The 18,256-nt window shown below is 44.7% G+C and overlaps 1 long non-coding RNA gene across 1 annotated transcript; it reads left to right on the top strand.

The window, feature by feature from the left end:
- The first annotated feature begins 376 nt into the window (after nucleotides 1–376).
- LOC120643039 lies at nucleotides 377–1,158 on the top strand. The gene is made up of 2 exons (XR_005662836.1): nucleotides 377–566; nucleotides 687–1,158. It is a non-coding gene; the product is annotated as an uncharacterized LOC120643039 (long non-coding RNA).
- Nucleotides 1,159–18,256: the final 17,098 nt, after the last annotated feature.

Below are 18,256 nucleotides of genomic sequence, written 5' to 3'. Positions count from 1 at the left end.
TCATGTTACACAGAGCTCCCTGCCTGGATGCGTTCCGGTTGAATGCGATTTTCGAAGATCACGATGAGCATCGACACATCGATCGATGGGTCCGTCGTGCCATCAAGGACAATCCTTTGGTGCTCGAGCTCCTCATTACTTGTCTGACAGCCCCTGGTTCATACCAGTTACCGCATCCGGGCTCCAGCCCTTGCCGTCGCCTCAGAAGGTTGCAGCTTTGGGGCACGTCCTTGGACCGTTCCTTTGCAGAGCGCCTCCATTGCTGGTGGCCAGACCTGGAAGATCTAGATCTCTGTGAATGCTGCATTGAGTTTTGTAGCAGTGAATCCAACAAACTGAGGAGTTTGGCTGTTTATATGTGCATAAATTGACCTGCAGATGTGTTTGTCATTAGAGCTCCTAGTCTTGTTTCCCTGCACCTGGACATTCCTTTTTCATTAGATGCTGGGAAATCCCTTGTGAGGGCACGAATCTCTTTGGCCGACTTATCTCCAAGAAGTAATGCCATGCTTCTTGGCAGCCTATGCAATGTGATAAGTTTTGAGTTGACAGGTCTTCAAGCAATGGTATGGCTTCTTTACAAGAAACCTTGTTTCCCTACAGAACAAAGACAATTGATCATTAGTTCAATTTGTTTCTCCCTACGAACTAACACATTGCAATTTGGTTTCTGTTTCTATATTCAGGGAGTGCTAGATGAAAAATTTGATGAGGTTCCAATATTTAACAACTTGAGAACCTTGTCTATTGACTTATGTATTCTTGACCTCAGCAGAAGTGATGTGCGCAAATTGAAGGCTCTAGGGAGATTTCTGCAGAAATCCCCTAATCTGGAGAGGCTTACTTTGAAGCATTTCAAGGTAGGGGTACTTAACGTTTATTTACTTTGTGTATGGGACTTCTACCAATCTGTATGAGTGTCGTACTTTTTACTGTCAAAAGTACTTATAAGGTTCGAAGAGGGTGGAGGAGAAGGCCAACACCTGCTGGCTTACATAAATTAACTTCTTGTTTTATTTGCGCCACAGATAGATGTGACACATGATTCAGGGTTAGTTACTGATACTGTCAAATTGCAACATTGGAATTTGACAAATGTTATTTGGTTGATTTTTGCATGACTTTAGTAACTGAAGAGATATGATGCTTATAGAGTTATTATAGTTCAAAACAACTGAAAATAAAATATTGAAGCTTCGCCATGTGACTGGAGATACAAAAACTGAAACACTGGAAAATAGCCATACTGTGACCAACACAAGTAAAGATGTTGAGATGATATTTCACTTGTTCTGTAGGCTATGGGTATTCCTACTGTTGTGAAAAAGGCAAACCCTGATCATTAAAAGTACTCTGCTCTCTTCATTTGTGCCATATGATAAGAATTAGATCATGCATATATTACTGAACATATAAATTTCCTTTTTTCCCCCGGGAACAAAACATTTAAGTTTTCTGGCCAAATGGCTCAGTTTCACTTTAAGATCAGCTGTTTTGGAAAAATACCACCGGCATGGCTATCAATCAGCTTCACATTGGCAGCTTCACATTGGCCTATGCTGACTGGAAGATTCTCTCTCTCCTGAGTCGTCTCAGCATAGCCGGTCCCAAGCCCGGGTAAAGAAGGAGGGTTGCGTTAGGTTTTGGCAAACCAGAAAAAAATAGCCACTCTAATAGATTTGAAACCCACAAGAAACTCGTTGGGCGTAACCCTCTTAGCGACGCGCTACATCGGAACCCGGGTGTGGTGATAAATGGGCAAGGGCCGGGTCGCCATCCCCCCAAGGGCGTGTCGTATCGTGACCTGGGTACGATGATAAGTGAGCAAGGGTCGGGTCGTCACCTGAATGGCGCGCTACATCTACACCCGGGTGTAGTGAAAAATGAGCAAGGGTCTTCGCACTTCCCTCGACGGGTGCGAAGGGTAAGGAAGCTAGCCGAGCCAACTAGGATTCGTATAGGTAGCTGGAACATAGGGTCCCTAACGGGTAAGTTGCGAGAGCTAGTTGATGCAGCAATTAGGAGGTGTGTAAATATTCTCTGCGTTCAGGAGTTTGAGGATACTGGCTTCAAGCTTTGGTACACGGGAGCAACTCCGGGTAGGAATGGTGTAGGCATCTTGATTGATAGGAGCCTTAAGGATGGAGTCGTAGAGGTTAGAAGGCAAGGCGACCGGATTATCCTAATCCGGTTGGTAGTTGGAGATTCGGTTTTGAATGTGATCAGTGCCTATGCCCCTCAGGTAGGCCTTAGTGAAAGCACCAAGATGCAGTTCTGGGAAGATTTAGATAGCATGGTTAGTACCGTGTCTACCAGCGAGAAACTCTTCATAGGAGGAGATCTCAACGGCCATGTGGGTGCGACTAATGTAGGGTTCGAGCGAGTGCATGGGGGTTTTGGGTATGGTAGCAGGAGTCAAGAGGGGGAGGATGTGTTGAACTTCGCGTTAGCCTACGACTTGTTGATAGCGAATACCATGTTTAAGAAGAGGGAATCCCATCTTGTGACGTTTCGTAGTGGACAACACTCGAGCCAGATCGACTTTATCCTTGCTAGGAGGGAGGATAGACGTGATTGCTTAGATTGTAAGGTGATACATGGGGAGTGTGTTGTCCCTCAACACAAGCTTGTGGTGGCGGACTTTCGTCTTCGGGTACGTGTCCACCGGGACAAACGTGCCAAGATTGCGAGAACAAAGTGGTGGAAACTTAGAGGGGAAGCGGCACAAGCGTTTAAGGAAAGGATGCTAGGTGAGGGGCCTTGGGAAGAAGGAGAAGACGCAGATGACATGTGGCTAAAGATGGCAACATATGTTCGGAAGGTGGCCTCAGAGGTGTTTGACGTGAGTAGTGGAGGCAAACAGGAGGGGAAAGACACCTGATGGTGGAACGACGAGGTGCAAAGGGCTATTAAGGAGAAGAATGAGTGTTTCAAGCACTTCCACCTTGACAAGAGTGCAGCCAACATCGAGGGCTATAAATTAGCGAAGAGGGTTGCAAAGCGAGCTGTGAGTGTAGCAAAGGGTAAGGCGTATGATGACCTGTATCAGCGTCTAGGCACGAAAGAAGAGGAGAAGGACATTTATAGGATGGCTAGGATCCGTGAGCGGAAGACAAGTGACATCAACCAAATTAAATGCATTAAGGATGTGACAGATCGACTGCTAGTGAAAGATGAGGAGATCATGGATAGATGGAGAGAGTACTTCGACAAGTTGTTTAATGGGGAGAGTGAGAGCCCTACCCTTGAGTTGGATGACTGTTTTAATGATACCAACAGACGTTTTGTGAGGAGAATTCAGGAGGTAGAGATCGGAGAGGCTTTGAAGAGGATGAAGGGAGGTAAAGCGATGGGCCCTGATGATATTCCCATTGAGGTGTGGAGATGCCTAGGAGATAGAGCAATAGTATGGTTAACTAAGCTTTTTAATCTCATTTTTCGGTCAAACAAGATGCCCGAAGAATGGAGGAGAAGTATATTAGTACCTATCTTCAAAAATAAGGGCGATGTTCAAAGTTGTACTAACTACCGTGGGATTAAGCTGATGAGCCATACGATGAAGCTTTGAGAGAGGGTTATCGAGCATTGCCTAAGAAGAGTGACAAGTGTGACCCAAAACCAATTTGGGTTAATGCCTGGAAGGTCAACCATGGAGGCGATTTTCTTAATACGACAATTGATGGAGAGATATAGGGAGCAGAAGAAGGACTTGCATATGATCTTCATTGACCTTGAGAAGGCATATGACAAAGTACGGAGAAATGTCATGTGGTGAGCTTTGGAGAAGCACAAAGTCCCAACTAAGTACATTACCCTCATTAAGGATATGTACAAGGATGCGACGACGTTTGTCCGGACATGTGATGGCAACACCACTGACTTTCCTATTAACATAGGCCTACACTAGGGGTCAGCATTGAGCCCTTATTTATTTGCTTTAGTGATGGATGAGGTCAAAAGGGATATACAAGGAGAGATCCCTTGGTGTATGCTCTGTGCTGATGATGTGGTGCTAGTTGACGAGAGTAGGGCAGGGGTTAATAGGAAGTTAGAGCTGTGGAGACGCACGTTAGAGTCGAAAAGGTTCAGACTTAGTAGGACCAAGACCGAGTACATGATGTTCGATTTCAGCGCGACTAGGCATGAGGGGGAAGACGTTAGTCTAGATGGGCAAGTGGTGGTCCAGAAGGATACTTTTCGGTATTTAGGATTGGTGCTACAAAAGGATGGCTACATTGATGAAGATGTTAGGCATAGAATTTCAGCTGGCTGGTTGAAATGGCGGCAATCTTCTGGCATCCTTTGTGACAAGAGGGTGCTACAAAAGCTAAAAGTCAAATTCTATAGGACATCAATTCGTTCAGCGATGTTATACAGTATTGAATATTGGCCTACAAAAAGTCGACATGTCTAGCAAATGAGTGTAGCAGAGATGCGGATGTTGTGGTGGTTTTGCGGGCACACAAGGAGGGATAGAGTCCGGAACGAAGTTATTCGGGATAGGGTCGGGGTGGCACCAATTGGGGAGAAACTTATCCAGCATCGGCTGAGATGGTTTGGACATGTCCAATGAAGGCCTCTTGAGGCGCCGATGCGTAATGGAGTTCTTGAGCGGGTCGATAATATAAAGATGGGTAGAGGTAGACCTAAACTGACGTGGGATGAATCGGTTAAGAGAGACCTTAAGTATTGGAATATCTCTAAAGAGATAGCTTTGGATAGTAGTGTTTGGAGACTAGCTATCAATGTGCCTGAACTTTGAACTTATTTCTTTCGGGTTTCATCTCTAGCCTACCCCAACTTGCTTGGGAAAAAAAGCTATGTTGTTGTTGTTGTTTGTTGTTCACAAGGTAGTCAATTTATTTAACCCTCTGAATGTTTCAAGTTTTGATTATTTCTTGGCTGCAATGTGCAATCTAATACTCAGTACAGCTTCCTTTATCAGAAATAGCACATCATGTTGTCACAAAGTGTTTCTCTTAACCCTGCTTATCCCTTTATCTGTATAGAAGCACTGCCTCAGGCCCCTATATTATTTTTTTAAAAAAAATGTTTTAGTATTGAAGCATTCTTATTCTAAAAGTGATGTGCTGGCTACTTAATTTACAGGATTGCAATAAGGAAAAACCTACATGTTTATCCTTGTCATGGGCAGTTGGAGGTCTTATGGACTGCCTGGGTAGGCCCATTAGGGTTAGGTTTAGGGGTTAGATTAGGTCTTACTTAGGGGTCAAGGAACCCTCTCTATAGGAGATGTGTCATTCAAGGCAAGCAAGAATTATGAGTAATCAATCTAGTCTCAATCCCCAATTTATCTCCCCAGTCTAGATTCAATCCCAACCTAATCAGCCGTCGCCGTCCGGCTATCTTCCCGGCTGATGTTTACCCCATTATGAACTAGCTCCATAACAATTGGTATCAGATTGCTCGGGTTCCCCTTCCATGACCACCATGGAATCCCTGCAGAAGGCGATTGAAGACATGAACACCATGATGACCAAGATAAACTCCACCCTAGAGACCCTGCGCCGCTGGCCCCAAGCGCCACTGACCTAGCGGCCCTGTCAGGCAAGGTCGTAGATTTGCTGAAGACGATGAATGACGCCAACAACCATGTTCAATCTGTTGGCGTCGCTTTTCAGCGTCTAGAAGCAGGAGAAAGCTCGTCTGGGTCCAGCGTGCAGCCGCAGCCGCAGACATCCTTTCGCGTCCGCGTCGGGCGATGGCTAGGTCCATGCGACCACGGACCGGGTGCCCACGAAGAGCTGCAGATTCACGGCGCCGCCCCCCGCGAGACCACCTCCGTCGGTCGCAGCTTGCTGGCGTGATGCTACGGGATTGTCATGGAGCTCTGCGAAGGCGACGGGCTCTTCGACCATATTTACTAGCGCGGGCACTACGCCGCACATGCCGGCTCCCAGCTCACCGCCTGCACCGTAAGCGTATCTTCTGGAGCAAATTACGGTGGAGATGGAGGCGCACATCCATTGGATTCCGCTCCTCCTTTTCTGTGGTCACGTCGTAGCTGGCGATTGCACCAGTGAGAGTGGGGCTCCACGCCTTATCAGTTCGGAGGAGACGACCGAGGGACGACGGCCTGCAGCAGGCCACATCTGATGGGCCGATGCTTTGTTGTATCCCGCCAGTGACAACAACAGGATTGTTCCGTTGGACATCAAGGGATCTAACCTTCTGTGTTATTCCTTTGGTGTTACCCGTACAATCAGGTCAGGTGTTCTTCAACGGAAACCAGGGAAGCTACTTTGGATTTCTTTCTCTCCGTGCATCAGGATGGGGTCCTCCAAAATTTGTTTGTGTTGTAGTCAAAAATAAGAAAATAAGCCGAGATGTGCCACATCTGATGGGCCGATGCTTTGTTGTATCCCGAAGGCCCAGGCTCCAGTGACAACAACAGGGTTGTTCCATTGGACATCAAGGGATCTAACCTTATGTGTTATGCCTTTGGTGTTACCCGTACAATCAGGTCAGGTGTTCTTCAACGGAAACCAGGGAAGCTATTTTGGATTTCTCTCTCCGTGCATCAGGATGGGGTCCTCCAAAATTTGTTTGTGTTGTAGTCAAAAATAAGAAAATAAGCCGAGATGTAAAAGGCTTATTTTTTAGGTGTTTAGTTGCTAAGGAGTTGTGTTGTCTTAATAAGCAGGGTGCGTTGCAGCTCGTCCGAGCTGCTCAAAAAGAGGAGAGTAATGTCATGGGCAGTTGGAGGTCTTATGGGCCGGCCTGGCAGGCCCATTAGGGTTAGGTTTAGAGATCATATTAGGTCCTACTTGTTGGTGATATGCCCAAGAGCCCATCATCACAATACGGTTTAAAGGCCCAAGTGGATATTGATCCAAGAGGGATTAGGGTTACTAATGGGCCTATGAGATAGAAGCCCATTAATACGCCCTATATATATGAGGGAGGGGCTAGGGGGGCGATGACCTGAGCCACGCCACCTCCCTAGCCGCCGCCCCTCCCTCTCTCTCAGCCGCCGCCCTTGCCGTGCGTGCGGTGCTAGCACACCGACGCCCGGCGTTTCATCCCCGTACGTGTGGACTCCGTGGAGGCGCTGCTGCGACTGCTGCGCTGATCGGCTGCTGGGATCAAGTACGAGGAGCTCGGTTCGTGGGACGTGATCGACTACTTCCTCTACATCGACGCGCGACTTCTTCCGCTGCACTGCGCGTCTAGTGGTAACGATCTATGATCTTCTACTCGCAAGTATCTTGGGTTTATGCGGTAGTGATGCTAGCGTAGCCTATCCGTTTCCCTACAGTGGTACCAGAGCCATCTTGCGTAGTTTTTGGTCTGGATCTTTTGCATATAGGTGATATGTTGTTGTAGTAGATTGGATCTATTACTTTTGCACGGTTTGATTAGATCAATTGGTCATAAGGGGTTAAAACTGGAGCGAGTTGATTGCGCGGCATGTGACAAAAGATTAGTTTGTGTTCTTTCTCTGTTATCCATACGACATGTCCCTACCGGCTGGAATCACCATCGGGACTAACTGTGTGCATAGTCAGTAGATTGAACCAACAGATCAAGGTCATGTGTAGATGCAGTCTTCTCAAGTGCAAAGTTTGCACGGTCAAGGTGATTGACCTAGTGAAAATTGAGGCATTATGAATGGCTCGGATTTGAGGTGATGCGATCACTTTGATGAGATTTTCATAGGGATTCCATAGATGCGATCTGTGTAATTCCGTGAGGTTTTCAGGGCGCTGCCGTTGCTTTCTCGCTGTAGCGGCTTCCCAAGCGCTACTTTGGTAGAACACGTCGTACGTCTAACTTGTTTTTGCAGGGTGTGATGTGAATGGTATGGCCTCAATGTCATGTGATGATGTATGTGATGATTTGTGCGACCTGCGTGTCGCAAGTTAACACAACCGGGTTGAGGTTGCACCATTATTGTATAACGACCTGCGTGTCGACTTGTGATGTTTGAATCCTCATGTAATTATTTCACTAGCTATTAGATGTAGTAGCTTAGTATCTTTTCATAGAGGTTTCAATCATGATGGCGATGATGATCACCACAAGACAGGACGGATGGCAATGGAGGTCACCTTGGAGCCATGGCGATGGAGCCCATTGTGATGCAAGAGGCCATACTATTCACAATATAATATGATTATATGCCTGTGATGTTTATTTTCCTGTCATACTATCCTTTCATGCTTTTACATATGGTGGATGCTTTAATCATGATAGAATAGCTTCCCTCAGAAAAGTTTGAGTTTTTGATGTCTTTTACCAATAGCTGCACCTATAAATTTTGATCGTTGTGTGGTAGGTTTACCAAAGTAGAGTACCCTCAGCTATCACTTTTGTATAGGGTGGATGTCGGACATTCACAAGCATAGTATTGGTTTACTCAGCAAAGTTATCAAAACAGTTTTGGGCTTTAAGGCATAGGGTTGGGGCCGGGGCATTGGATGCCACCCAACAAACAAGAGTCGCATAGAAATGTGATTAGTAATTTGTTACTTACCTGTATCACTACTTTTCTAGCCGTGATGCTAAAGCTCACTAGAATTTTAGTGATTATGGATCTTGAACCACTATATGTCATTAGAGGGAAGATGACTTTGATATAGTAAGACCTGTCGACTGTAAGTGGATTTTTAAGAAAAAATTAGACATGGATGGAAATGTTCACATCTATAAGGCACGATTGGTGGCGAAAGGTTTCTGACAAATTCAAGGTGTTGACTATGAGGAAACCTTTTCGCCCGTCGCAATGCTAAAGTCTGTTCGGATTCTCCTAGCAATTGCCGCATATTATGACTATGAGATATGGCAAATGGATGTCAAAACCGTTTTTCTTAATGGACATCTAAGTGAGGATGTGTATATGACACAGCCTGAAGGTTTTGTCGATCCTAAAAATGCTGGGAAAATATGTAAGCTTTAGAGGTCCATCTATGGATTGAAGCAAGCATCTCGGAGTTGGAATATTCGTTTTGATGAAGTAGTCAAAGGGTTTGGCTTCATCAAGAATGAAGATGAGCCTTGTGTTTACAAAAAGGCTAGTGGGAGCGCACTTGTGTTTCTGGTCCTATATGTGGATGACATATTACTGATCGGAAATGATATTCCAATGCTTGAAGCAGTTAAAACCTCATTGAAAAAGAGTTTTTCGATGAAGGATTTAGGAGAGGCGGCTTATATTCTGGGTATTAGGATCTATAGAGATAGATCAAAAAGGCTAATTGGATTGAGCCAAGACACGTACATTGACAAGATATTGAATCGGTTCAATATGCAAGATTCCAAGAAAGGTTTCTTGCCAATGTCACATGGCATTACTCTAAGCAAGAGTCAGTGTGCTACGACACCTGATGAGCAAAAGAGGATGAGTACGATTCCTTATGCTTCAGCCATAGGGTCGATCATGTATGCTATGCTTTGCACGCGCCCAGATGTTTCCTTTGCTCTAAGTGTTACGAGCAGGTATCAGTCAGATTTCGGTGAACCTCACTGGACAATTGTAAAGAGTATCCTTAAGTACTTGAGAAGAACTAAGGATATGTTCCTAATATTTGGAGGCGAAGATGAGCTCCTTGTAAAGGGTTACACCGATGCTAGTTTTCAAACAGACAAAGATGACTCCAAATCGCAATCCGGTTTTGTTTTCTGCCTCAATGGTGGGGCAGTGAGCTGGAAGAGTTCCAAGCAAGATACGGTGGCTGATTCGATGACAGAGGCCGAGTATATTGCAGCTTCCGAAGCTGCAAAAGAAGCTGTTTGGATCAGAAAGTTTGTTTCTGACTTGGGTGTTGTTCCTAGTGCGTCCAGTCCAGTGGACTTCTATTGTGATAATAGTGGTGCCGTTGCACTAGCAAAGGAGCCTAGAACAACTAAGAAGTCCAGACATATACTGCGAAAGTATCACCGCATCCGTAACTTTGTTGAGAGAGGTGATGTGAAGGTTTGCAAGGTGCACACGGATTCAAACGTTGCTGATCCGTTGACGAAGCCTCTCCCACAACCAAAGCATGAGGCGCACATGAGATCTATGGGTATTAGATACTTACATCAGTGATTCTAGTGTGCGTGGGAGATTTTGTGTCATGAGTATGTTTATGTTATGATAAATAATTGTTATTTGTTCCATGGATGATTATTTTACATTGATTATCAAGTATGTGACTTGTTCGTGAAACTCTTTGTTGAAAATGATATGATTCTAAATTATCCCTAGTTTATGTCGTTGTGTGGGACAACAACGACGTTGAGACTAGCATATGCATTAATTGATGATCATGTTTCACGGATCATGGATATGGAGATATCGGATTAATGATGTGGACACATGTTGGTGAACATGGTGTTGGATTGACCCACTCCAAGACAATGTTGGGATTGTTATTTTGTATGTGCCATCAGTTGTTCTTGAGTGTTATACCTACTGAATCCTTAGACCTGAGATCGCCATTGTTTCTCACTGTGTGTAGTGGTACATCTTGGGGCTGCTAAACGCTACTCCGTGACTGGGTAGTTACAAAAGCAGCTTACAGGTATGTCATGAAACATGGAATGGGATGTGAGCGGATCAAGATGGAATTTGCCCCTCCTAGATAACGGGAGAGATATCTCTGGGCCCCTCGAGATAGTTGGATTTGAAAGTGCATGGCCATGCCAAAGTGATTAAAGAGTTAATCATGATGACTAAAGGTTAGTTATGAATAGAATCCACTATTAGATCGAGAGAATGGTCGAGCTATCACAAAGGTGGCACGCATCTCGTTTTGAGCTTGACTGGTATCGTGTGGCAAAGGGATCGGTGTATGAGTATATCTATGGTTCGGCCGATATGATCTTTATGTGTATTTGTGAGTCACTATGCCCTGCTAGGTGCCGCTATTGACTTGTGATTCGGAAATGATTTCCGATCACGACCACCTACACATGAACCTAACGGGTCACACACTTAAGGGGTTTGGAATGTTGGAAAGCTTGCATGTATGATTGTCTCTAGTGCAAGTGGGAGATTGTTGGTGATATGCCCAAGAGCCCATCATCACAATACGGTTTAAAGGCCCAAGTGGATATTGATCCAAGAGGGATTAGGGCTACTAATGGGCCTATGAGATAGAAGCCCATTAGTACGCCCTATATATATGAGGGAGGGGCTAGGGGGGCGATGACCTGAGCCACGCCACCTCCCTAGCCGCCGCCCCTCCCTCTCTCTCAGCCGCCGCCCTTGCCGTGCGTGCGGTGCTAGCACACCGATGCCCGGCGTTTCATCCCCGTACGTGTGGACTCCGTGGAGGCGCTGCTGCGACTGCTGCGCTGATCGGCTGCTGGGATCAAGTACGAGGAGCTCGGTTCGTGGGACGTGATCGACTACTTCCTCTACATCGACGCGCGACTTCTTCCGCTGCGCTGCGCGTCTAGTGGTAACGATCTATGATCTTCTACTCGCAAGTATCTTGGGTTTATGCGGTAGTGATGTTAGCGTAGCCTACCCGTTTCCCTACACTACTTAGGGGTTAAGGAACCCTCTCTATATAAAAAGAGGAGATGTGTCATTCAAGGCAAGCAAGAATTATGAGAAATCAATCTAGTCTCAATCCCCAATTCGTCTCCCCAGTCTAGATCCAATCCCAATCTAATCAGCCGTCGCCGTCCGGCTATCTTCCCGGCAGATGTTTACCCTATTATGAACTAGCTCCATAACAATCCTTTTTATTTTCTGGCATTCTCTGTGCAGGTAGTTACTGTGGATGGTTGAACAAATTGTATCTTGATTTCAGGTGTCACGAGTTGTTGAACTGGTTGAATACCCAACACTTGAAAGCTTGAGAACCTTATTCCTAAATTATTGTGATTTACATGATAACTTTGGGTTATTGCGTCACTGCATGCAGAACTCACCTAATTTGGAAAAGCTCACCGTACGATGTTGCAAGGTATTTCGTTTTCTCTTGGCCCAATGTAACTCCTCACCTTGTCTTGCTGCAAGTAACTCACAAATCCTTCACGGTGCAAACAGCTATCAAATGGTACCACAGAAGGGGAAGGAGATGGCAAGTCAAAGAAGACATATTCTGGATCTAGAAATCTCATGCGTTTCAAGTGCCCAAAGCTAAAGTCTACTGAAATCATATACATCGATCATGCCAATGTTCCAGAACTGGTCAGGTTTTTGCTGGACATTGCCGCACCGAATAATACTATAAAAATTTCATATATAAGAAGTACCTAGCAACCGGACTAAAGGCAGCCATCTCGTTATCCGGTTTCTGTCAATTTGCAAGCCTAAAGCTATTTTCAGACGCAGTCTGTTGTAATATCAGGCAATGAATCTACTTCCTATCAGTAGAGCACAGAATGCGAGAGCTTGAACTTGAACTAGTACTGGCCTGTTGTCTGAAATTCTCTCTAAAATTGTTGGAACGCAGATTCTCAGAACTTGTACTGGTACTGATCTGACGTCTCGAATGCGTTGTTGGTTCTGATTGGCTCTCCTGGTATGGAGATGCTATCTTTTGTCGCTCACATTTCTGCTAGCTCTTGGAAACGGCAGCCGTGTGCGCATAGTTACACGTGCACGGAGAGCTCTGGAGGAAACTTGATGCAGGCCTCCAACAGAAACCTGTGACCTCGATCTGGTTACTATTAGGAGTGGCAAAGGGCTTTATAAAATTTAATTTAGATAATTTAAGGGTTGCACTCTAATATTATACAATTTTGAGATAAAAATATACTAGTTGAGCCCTTGTGTTTAAGGAGGTAGGAATGATGAGGACATCCTCTATTATTATCTGCTGGCAAAGACGCAACCAAAAAAATAGGCCAAGTGGTCCAGTTGTAGTCGGGCGACGACTGTGTGAGCCTCTGAATAATCCCACCTTACTTAGCTTGGGAGGAGGAAGTCACCTTAAAAGAGAGAGCCACCATTCCTCTATCAGACTAGTCTTTTAGGGAGATTGAACCTTTCTCCGAGTGGGTGTGCACTAAGAACTGTTGGGTGTCCACCTGGGCAGGGATGCATCATTCATTAGAATGCACTAAGAACTGTTGGGTGTCCACCTGGGCCAGATGCATCATTTAGCTCATATGTCTATTGGATCAGACTTGATCTATTGGTCTTTCTACCTTCTAACATTGATGCACCCACTCATGATAATAATTAAGAAAAATGCAGCAAATAGTATTTAGAAGATTAAGAGGAATCGATCAGCACTGCACAAAGTACTATAGATATGCTGGGGAGGGGTGTTTGGCAATTGTTTTCAGTAAGCTCATATATCTATTGGACGAGACTTGATCTATATGGTATTTCTACCTTCTAATATTGATGCACCCACTCATGTTAATAATTAAGAAAAATGCAGCAAATAGTATTTAGAAGATTAAAAGGAATCGATCAGCGCAGCACAAAGATTCAAGGCCCATCATCTTTCAGGCCCGGTAGCCGCATTATTCTTCTTCACTTTGTTTGCTGGGTTATCTACTCAAGTTTCATTTTTCTGTGTGTTTGATTTGTTTTTTATAAAATATTCTTGATTGATAATTTATTAGAAACTACTCTTTTAATCCAACAGCAACGCGTGGAGAAATCACATAGTAAGAGTAAAATGCACCGCCGGCCCCTAAACTTGGCAGCAAATGTCATCTCAGTCCTCAAACTCTCAAAATGCACATTTGGATTCCCAAACTTGTTAATTGGTTCACGTGAGGTCCAAATCACCGTTACCCTTGTTAAACCACCAGCTTGTAAAGCTGACTGTATGTTGATGTTGACCTGGCATGTAGGGCCCACATGTTAGATCCACCTCCATCCTTCCTCTGCCTTCCTCCAGCGCGCATGTCTGGGTGGAGCAGTGGCGGACCACGCCGCGGCCGCTCTCGCCCGCGGATGATGAGCATCCGTGTTCCTTTCACGCACTTCTTCCCCGTGTTCCACCACCGTCGTGCCGCTTCCCACGCACCACGCTCCCTCTGCCACCGCTCTGTTATGCCGGGTTGCTTGCTCCGCCGCGCCCCTCCCTCCTCTCTTCTCCACTGCTCCTTCTCATGCTGCCGCCCCCTCTCTTCTTTGTTGTATGTTCTTCTCCCAACGAACTGAAGCCAACGTGCTCGTTGCTGCCAGTGGAGTGGAGCGAAGAAGGATGTGGCAAAAGCGATGCGGGGTGCTAATGGGCGGAACAGAGCAGTGCGACCGCGAGGAAGGAGGAGGAGCGGGCCGCGGCGACGAGGAAGAAGGAGGAGGGGGTGGCGTGGCCGGCGAGGAAGAGGAGATGGCTGCGCTGGCGAGGAAGGAGGAGGAAGGGGTGCCGCCGCGGCCGGCGAGGAAGAGGAGATGGCCGCGCTGGCGAGGAAGGAGGAGGAAAGGGTGATGCTGCGGCCGGCGAGTAGGATGAGCGGGCCGTGCCGGCGAGGAAGGAGGAGGAGGGATGCCGCCGCGGCCGGCGAGGAAGAGGAGTGGGTCGCTGCTGTGAGAAAGAACATGATTTGGCGTCGGCCGCGAGCTGCATCGACAAAGGAAGGAGGAGGAGCAACGCTGAGCCAAGGGGCGCGACATAGCAAGGGACGCAGGACAGCAGAGTGTGGGAGGGAGGCGCGCAGGAAGCAGAGAGGAGGAAGGTGGATCTGGCATGTGGGCTCTACATGTTAGGTTCACGTCAATATCTAATCAGCTTGATATGCTGGCGGTTTAACAAGAGTAACAATGATTTGGACGTCACGTGAACCAATTAACAAGTTTGGGATCTAGATGATAACACCTACTTCCAAATTCAGAGGCCGATGATGCATTTTAGTCTAATAGAAATACGGGGACATGTTGCCACATATTCGCTTGGTATTCATTCTCCTCGGCGGTCACCGACCGGATCGATCCGGCAGCCGCTCGATGCCTCCGCTGAGTCAAGCGGTGTTTGGATGCGAGGACGCCTCGATATTTGTCGTTTTATTTCCCAGACCTCCCGAGATGACACTTTTTTGCGGGTGCCTTTGACCCAAAAACCAGGCGTAAAATTAGTGGACTAATAACCCATCCAATATTTTTGGTCCAGCTTGAAAAATTCCGGGCCTGTAATTTACAATCATTTTGATTTTTGGGTTTCTGAACAGGCCTCAAAAGAGCAAATGGATAGCTCATGCAATAAATTTGCCATTATTCTTTTAAGATGTGTTTAGTTGGTGAAAAAGTTTGAATTTTGGTACTGTAGTACATTTCGTTGCTACTTGACAAATAATGTTCAATCATGGACTAATTAGGCTTAAAAGATTCATCTTGTGCTAATTAGTTAGACTGTGTAATTAGTTATTTTTTCAACTGTAATTAATGCTCCATGCATGTGTCCGAAGATTCGATGTGACGGGTACTATACGAATTTTTTTGGAAACTAAACAGAGCCTCAGTATTTTTTTAAAGACATGATGATTCTAAGGACACAACACTATGATCAGAACCATACTTCTCACTTCTACAAGACATGATGCAATGGATTAAGGAAATAAACATCTAGCTGATTGATATAAACCAAGGTACGAAACGAAACTAATGATTTAAATTTAATCAGTACTACATCACTACTACAAAAATCTGCCATTGCAAACACCTCACCACTGCCAGTTTGAACCGAACTAGCAATAATAGTGGGCATCACCATCGGGACGTATTACAAATTGGCAGTAATAGTGGATTATCAATGTCGATTTGTACGAACCGGTGGTGATGTCCGCACCACCTGATATTTTCTTCTCCCTCTTGATACTTTTGTCTGTTTATTCCTCTCCTCTCCAGTCTCCACCTCCGCTCTCTCCCCGGCCCTATCCTCCTCCCCCGTCACCCATCACCTCCCCTGGAGTTCCTCCCCTCCCCGCCACCCCTCACCTCCCCACTGGCCCGGCCTTTGGGGGGTAGCCTAATCGTTTTCATTTTTTTGAGAAGGCAATACTAACGGATGATAAACTAGCGGTGATAGGTATGACCATCAAACACCAACTTAAATCTAACGGTACCTAAAATCAGCGGTGATAGTACTTTTAGAACCAACGGTGATGGTACTTTTAGAACCGGCGGTGATTGATGTAGATGTAGTAGTGCATGATTCTAGGCTTAACAAGATAGACGATGGAATTATGCACATTCGGTAACTCTGCATGATGGGTTAATAAAATGATGGCAGCGGCAGGGAGCTTGGTGTGTGTCTCCGGCATGCAGGTTACCCTCATTGGCTCTTGACAGGTGCCAACTTGCGGCAGTGCCTGCGATGAGTGATCCGGCAATGTGACAGGGAGACGATAAAGATGAGGAGGTGGCGTCTGACTAGGGACAAAGTAGTACGGCATTGTTCACAGCTCCAAAAAAAAGTTTAAACGCTACAGTAACTTCGACCGTTCGACCACTAATTAGAAATATTAAATGTGAATAACTGACAAAACTCATTCCTCAACCCTCGGTGAAACTGCGAGACGAATCTTTTAAGCCTAATTGGAATATAATTAGACAATGTTGTGCTACAGTAAACACTTCTAATGACAAATTAATTAGGCTTAATAGATTCATCTCGTGATTTCCCATCCATCTATATAATTAGATCCATCTATATAATTAGACTATGTTTAATCCTTTTATCTGTTGAAAATTGCTACAGTGAATTTTGTCTAAAATTTTTCATGATCTAAACACGCCTGATAGGCTTCATCTTGGGAAATAATTCAAGTCAAGTGCGCGACCAAGAGAGTCGTCTCATGATATATTGCAAGTCTTATTCAAATTTATTTTTTTCTGTTGTCAAATATGTCATCATTTTGGTTAAAGTATATGTCAAGAGATGTTGTCATTAGGTGATGAGATAGACCACACTTTTAGTGGCCATATTAAAAAGAACATTGACTTAGCGTAACTGATCTAATTGCAGCCATACTCAACAATTATGCCTAAATATACATATATTTTAGTTGGTCGCCACTGAAGTCTTGTCCATTCTTCCATTGGCTGAGACGAGGCATCTTACCTACTCTTAACAAAATTTTGCTAGTTGCTGATCAATAAGATCAAGTCAAGCACAGGTAGCCTATCACAACCATACACCATCTTAATTACCCTTCAATGTAGATAAGTCAAGCATATTTGTAGGGCGACGAAAAAAAAGTTCTCTTGTTCAACTCTATAGACCAATGCTTATAGCTGACTGCCTGACTATATAAATAGAATGATTATAAGATAACAGGAACATCACAAAGAAATGCTCTTATTAGGTAAATGATCTCGTCACCCGCAGTACCGTATCAGCTAGGGAGACCTAGTGTCAACACGTAAACCAATACTCTAGACACTACAAGTTGTGCATTGGGAGTGAGGTTCTTTATAATAAAGGTCGAACAAATATGATAGGTGAATAAAAGAGAGTGAACCCTCTACTTCGTAGATTATCCCTAGCATCAGCACACACATGATTACACTCTTAAGACCCTTACTTCCCATTTCTTTCTGGCTTTTCTTGCAAAACACAATGAAATGGCTAGGGCTATTGGCACTGAAGAGAAGAGAACCACATGGCTCCTATTTATAGAGAATTACAGCTAATGAATTTTTAAGTACACGCCTTTAGATGAGACTTGCCGTGTATACTCAAGACACCGGGTTGGTAAAATTATTCCACATCTATAAATATTGGCTAAGAAATGTCTATGATATATAGATGATCACGTATGGTTTTTCAAATAAAGTAGCTGCTATAATACTAAGATATGTATAATCAAAACATAGCATCCAAGATAGAGGCACCAATCAAATTATACCTATTACTTAATATGCTACCAACACATGTAGGCATGATTCATCTTATTATCCCTACTTGACTGAGTGTACCCCTTTACATCCTCAACACCCCCCCCCCCCCCACAGGCATACTACACAGCAAACTCTGCCCCCATCGAAATGTGACCCACGGTATCCTTGTTATTAGCTCCTCCCAGACCAACAACGTAATCTATAAATAAAACCTTACATGTCTTAGCTAAATCTTGTCCAAACATTGCTAGATTGTGTTGTGGTATTTTTGTTAACAAATAATTTTAAAGTAAGTAATTAATATATGTAAACAAACTGTAATAATTTTTTATCTATTCTTACATCAAATAATATTCGTTCAATCAACACTAAGCCATTGTTGATGCTTTGTGATCAATAGCTACCGAATGACAATCTCCATAGTAGTTGCTGCCTAGGCTACCATATCATCTATATATATGCTGCCAATAGCCCTAGCCATTTCATTGTGTTTTG

This window comes from Panicum virgatum, chromosome 7K (assembly GCF_016808335.1).
Source record: "Panicum virgatum strain AP13 chromosome 7K, P.virgatum_v5, whole genome shotgun sequence".
In the NCBI taxonomy this organism is placed as follows: Eukaryota; Viridiplantae; Streptophyta; class Magnoliopsida; order Poales; family Poaceae; genus Panicum; species Panicum virgatum.
This window is presented reverse-complemented; position numbering and strand designations above follow the sequence as displayed.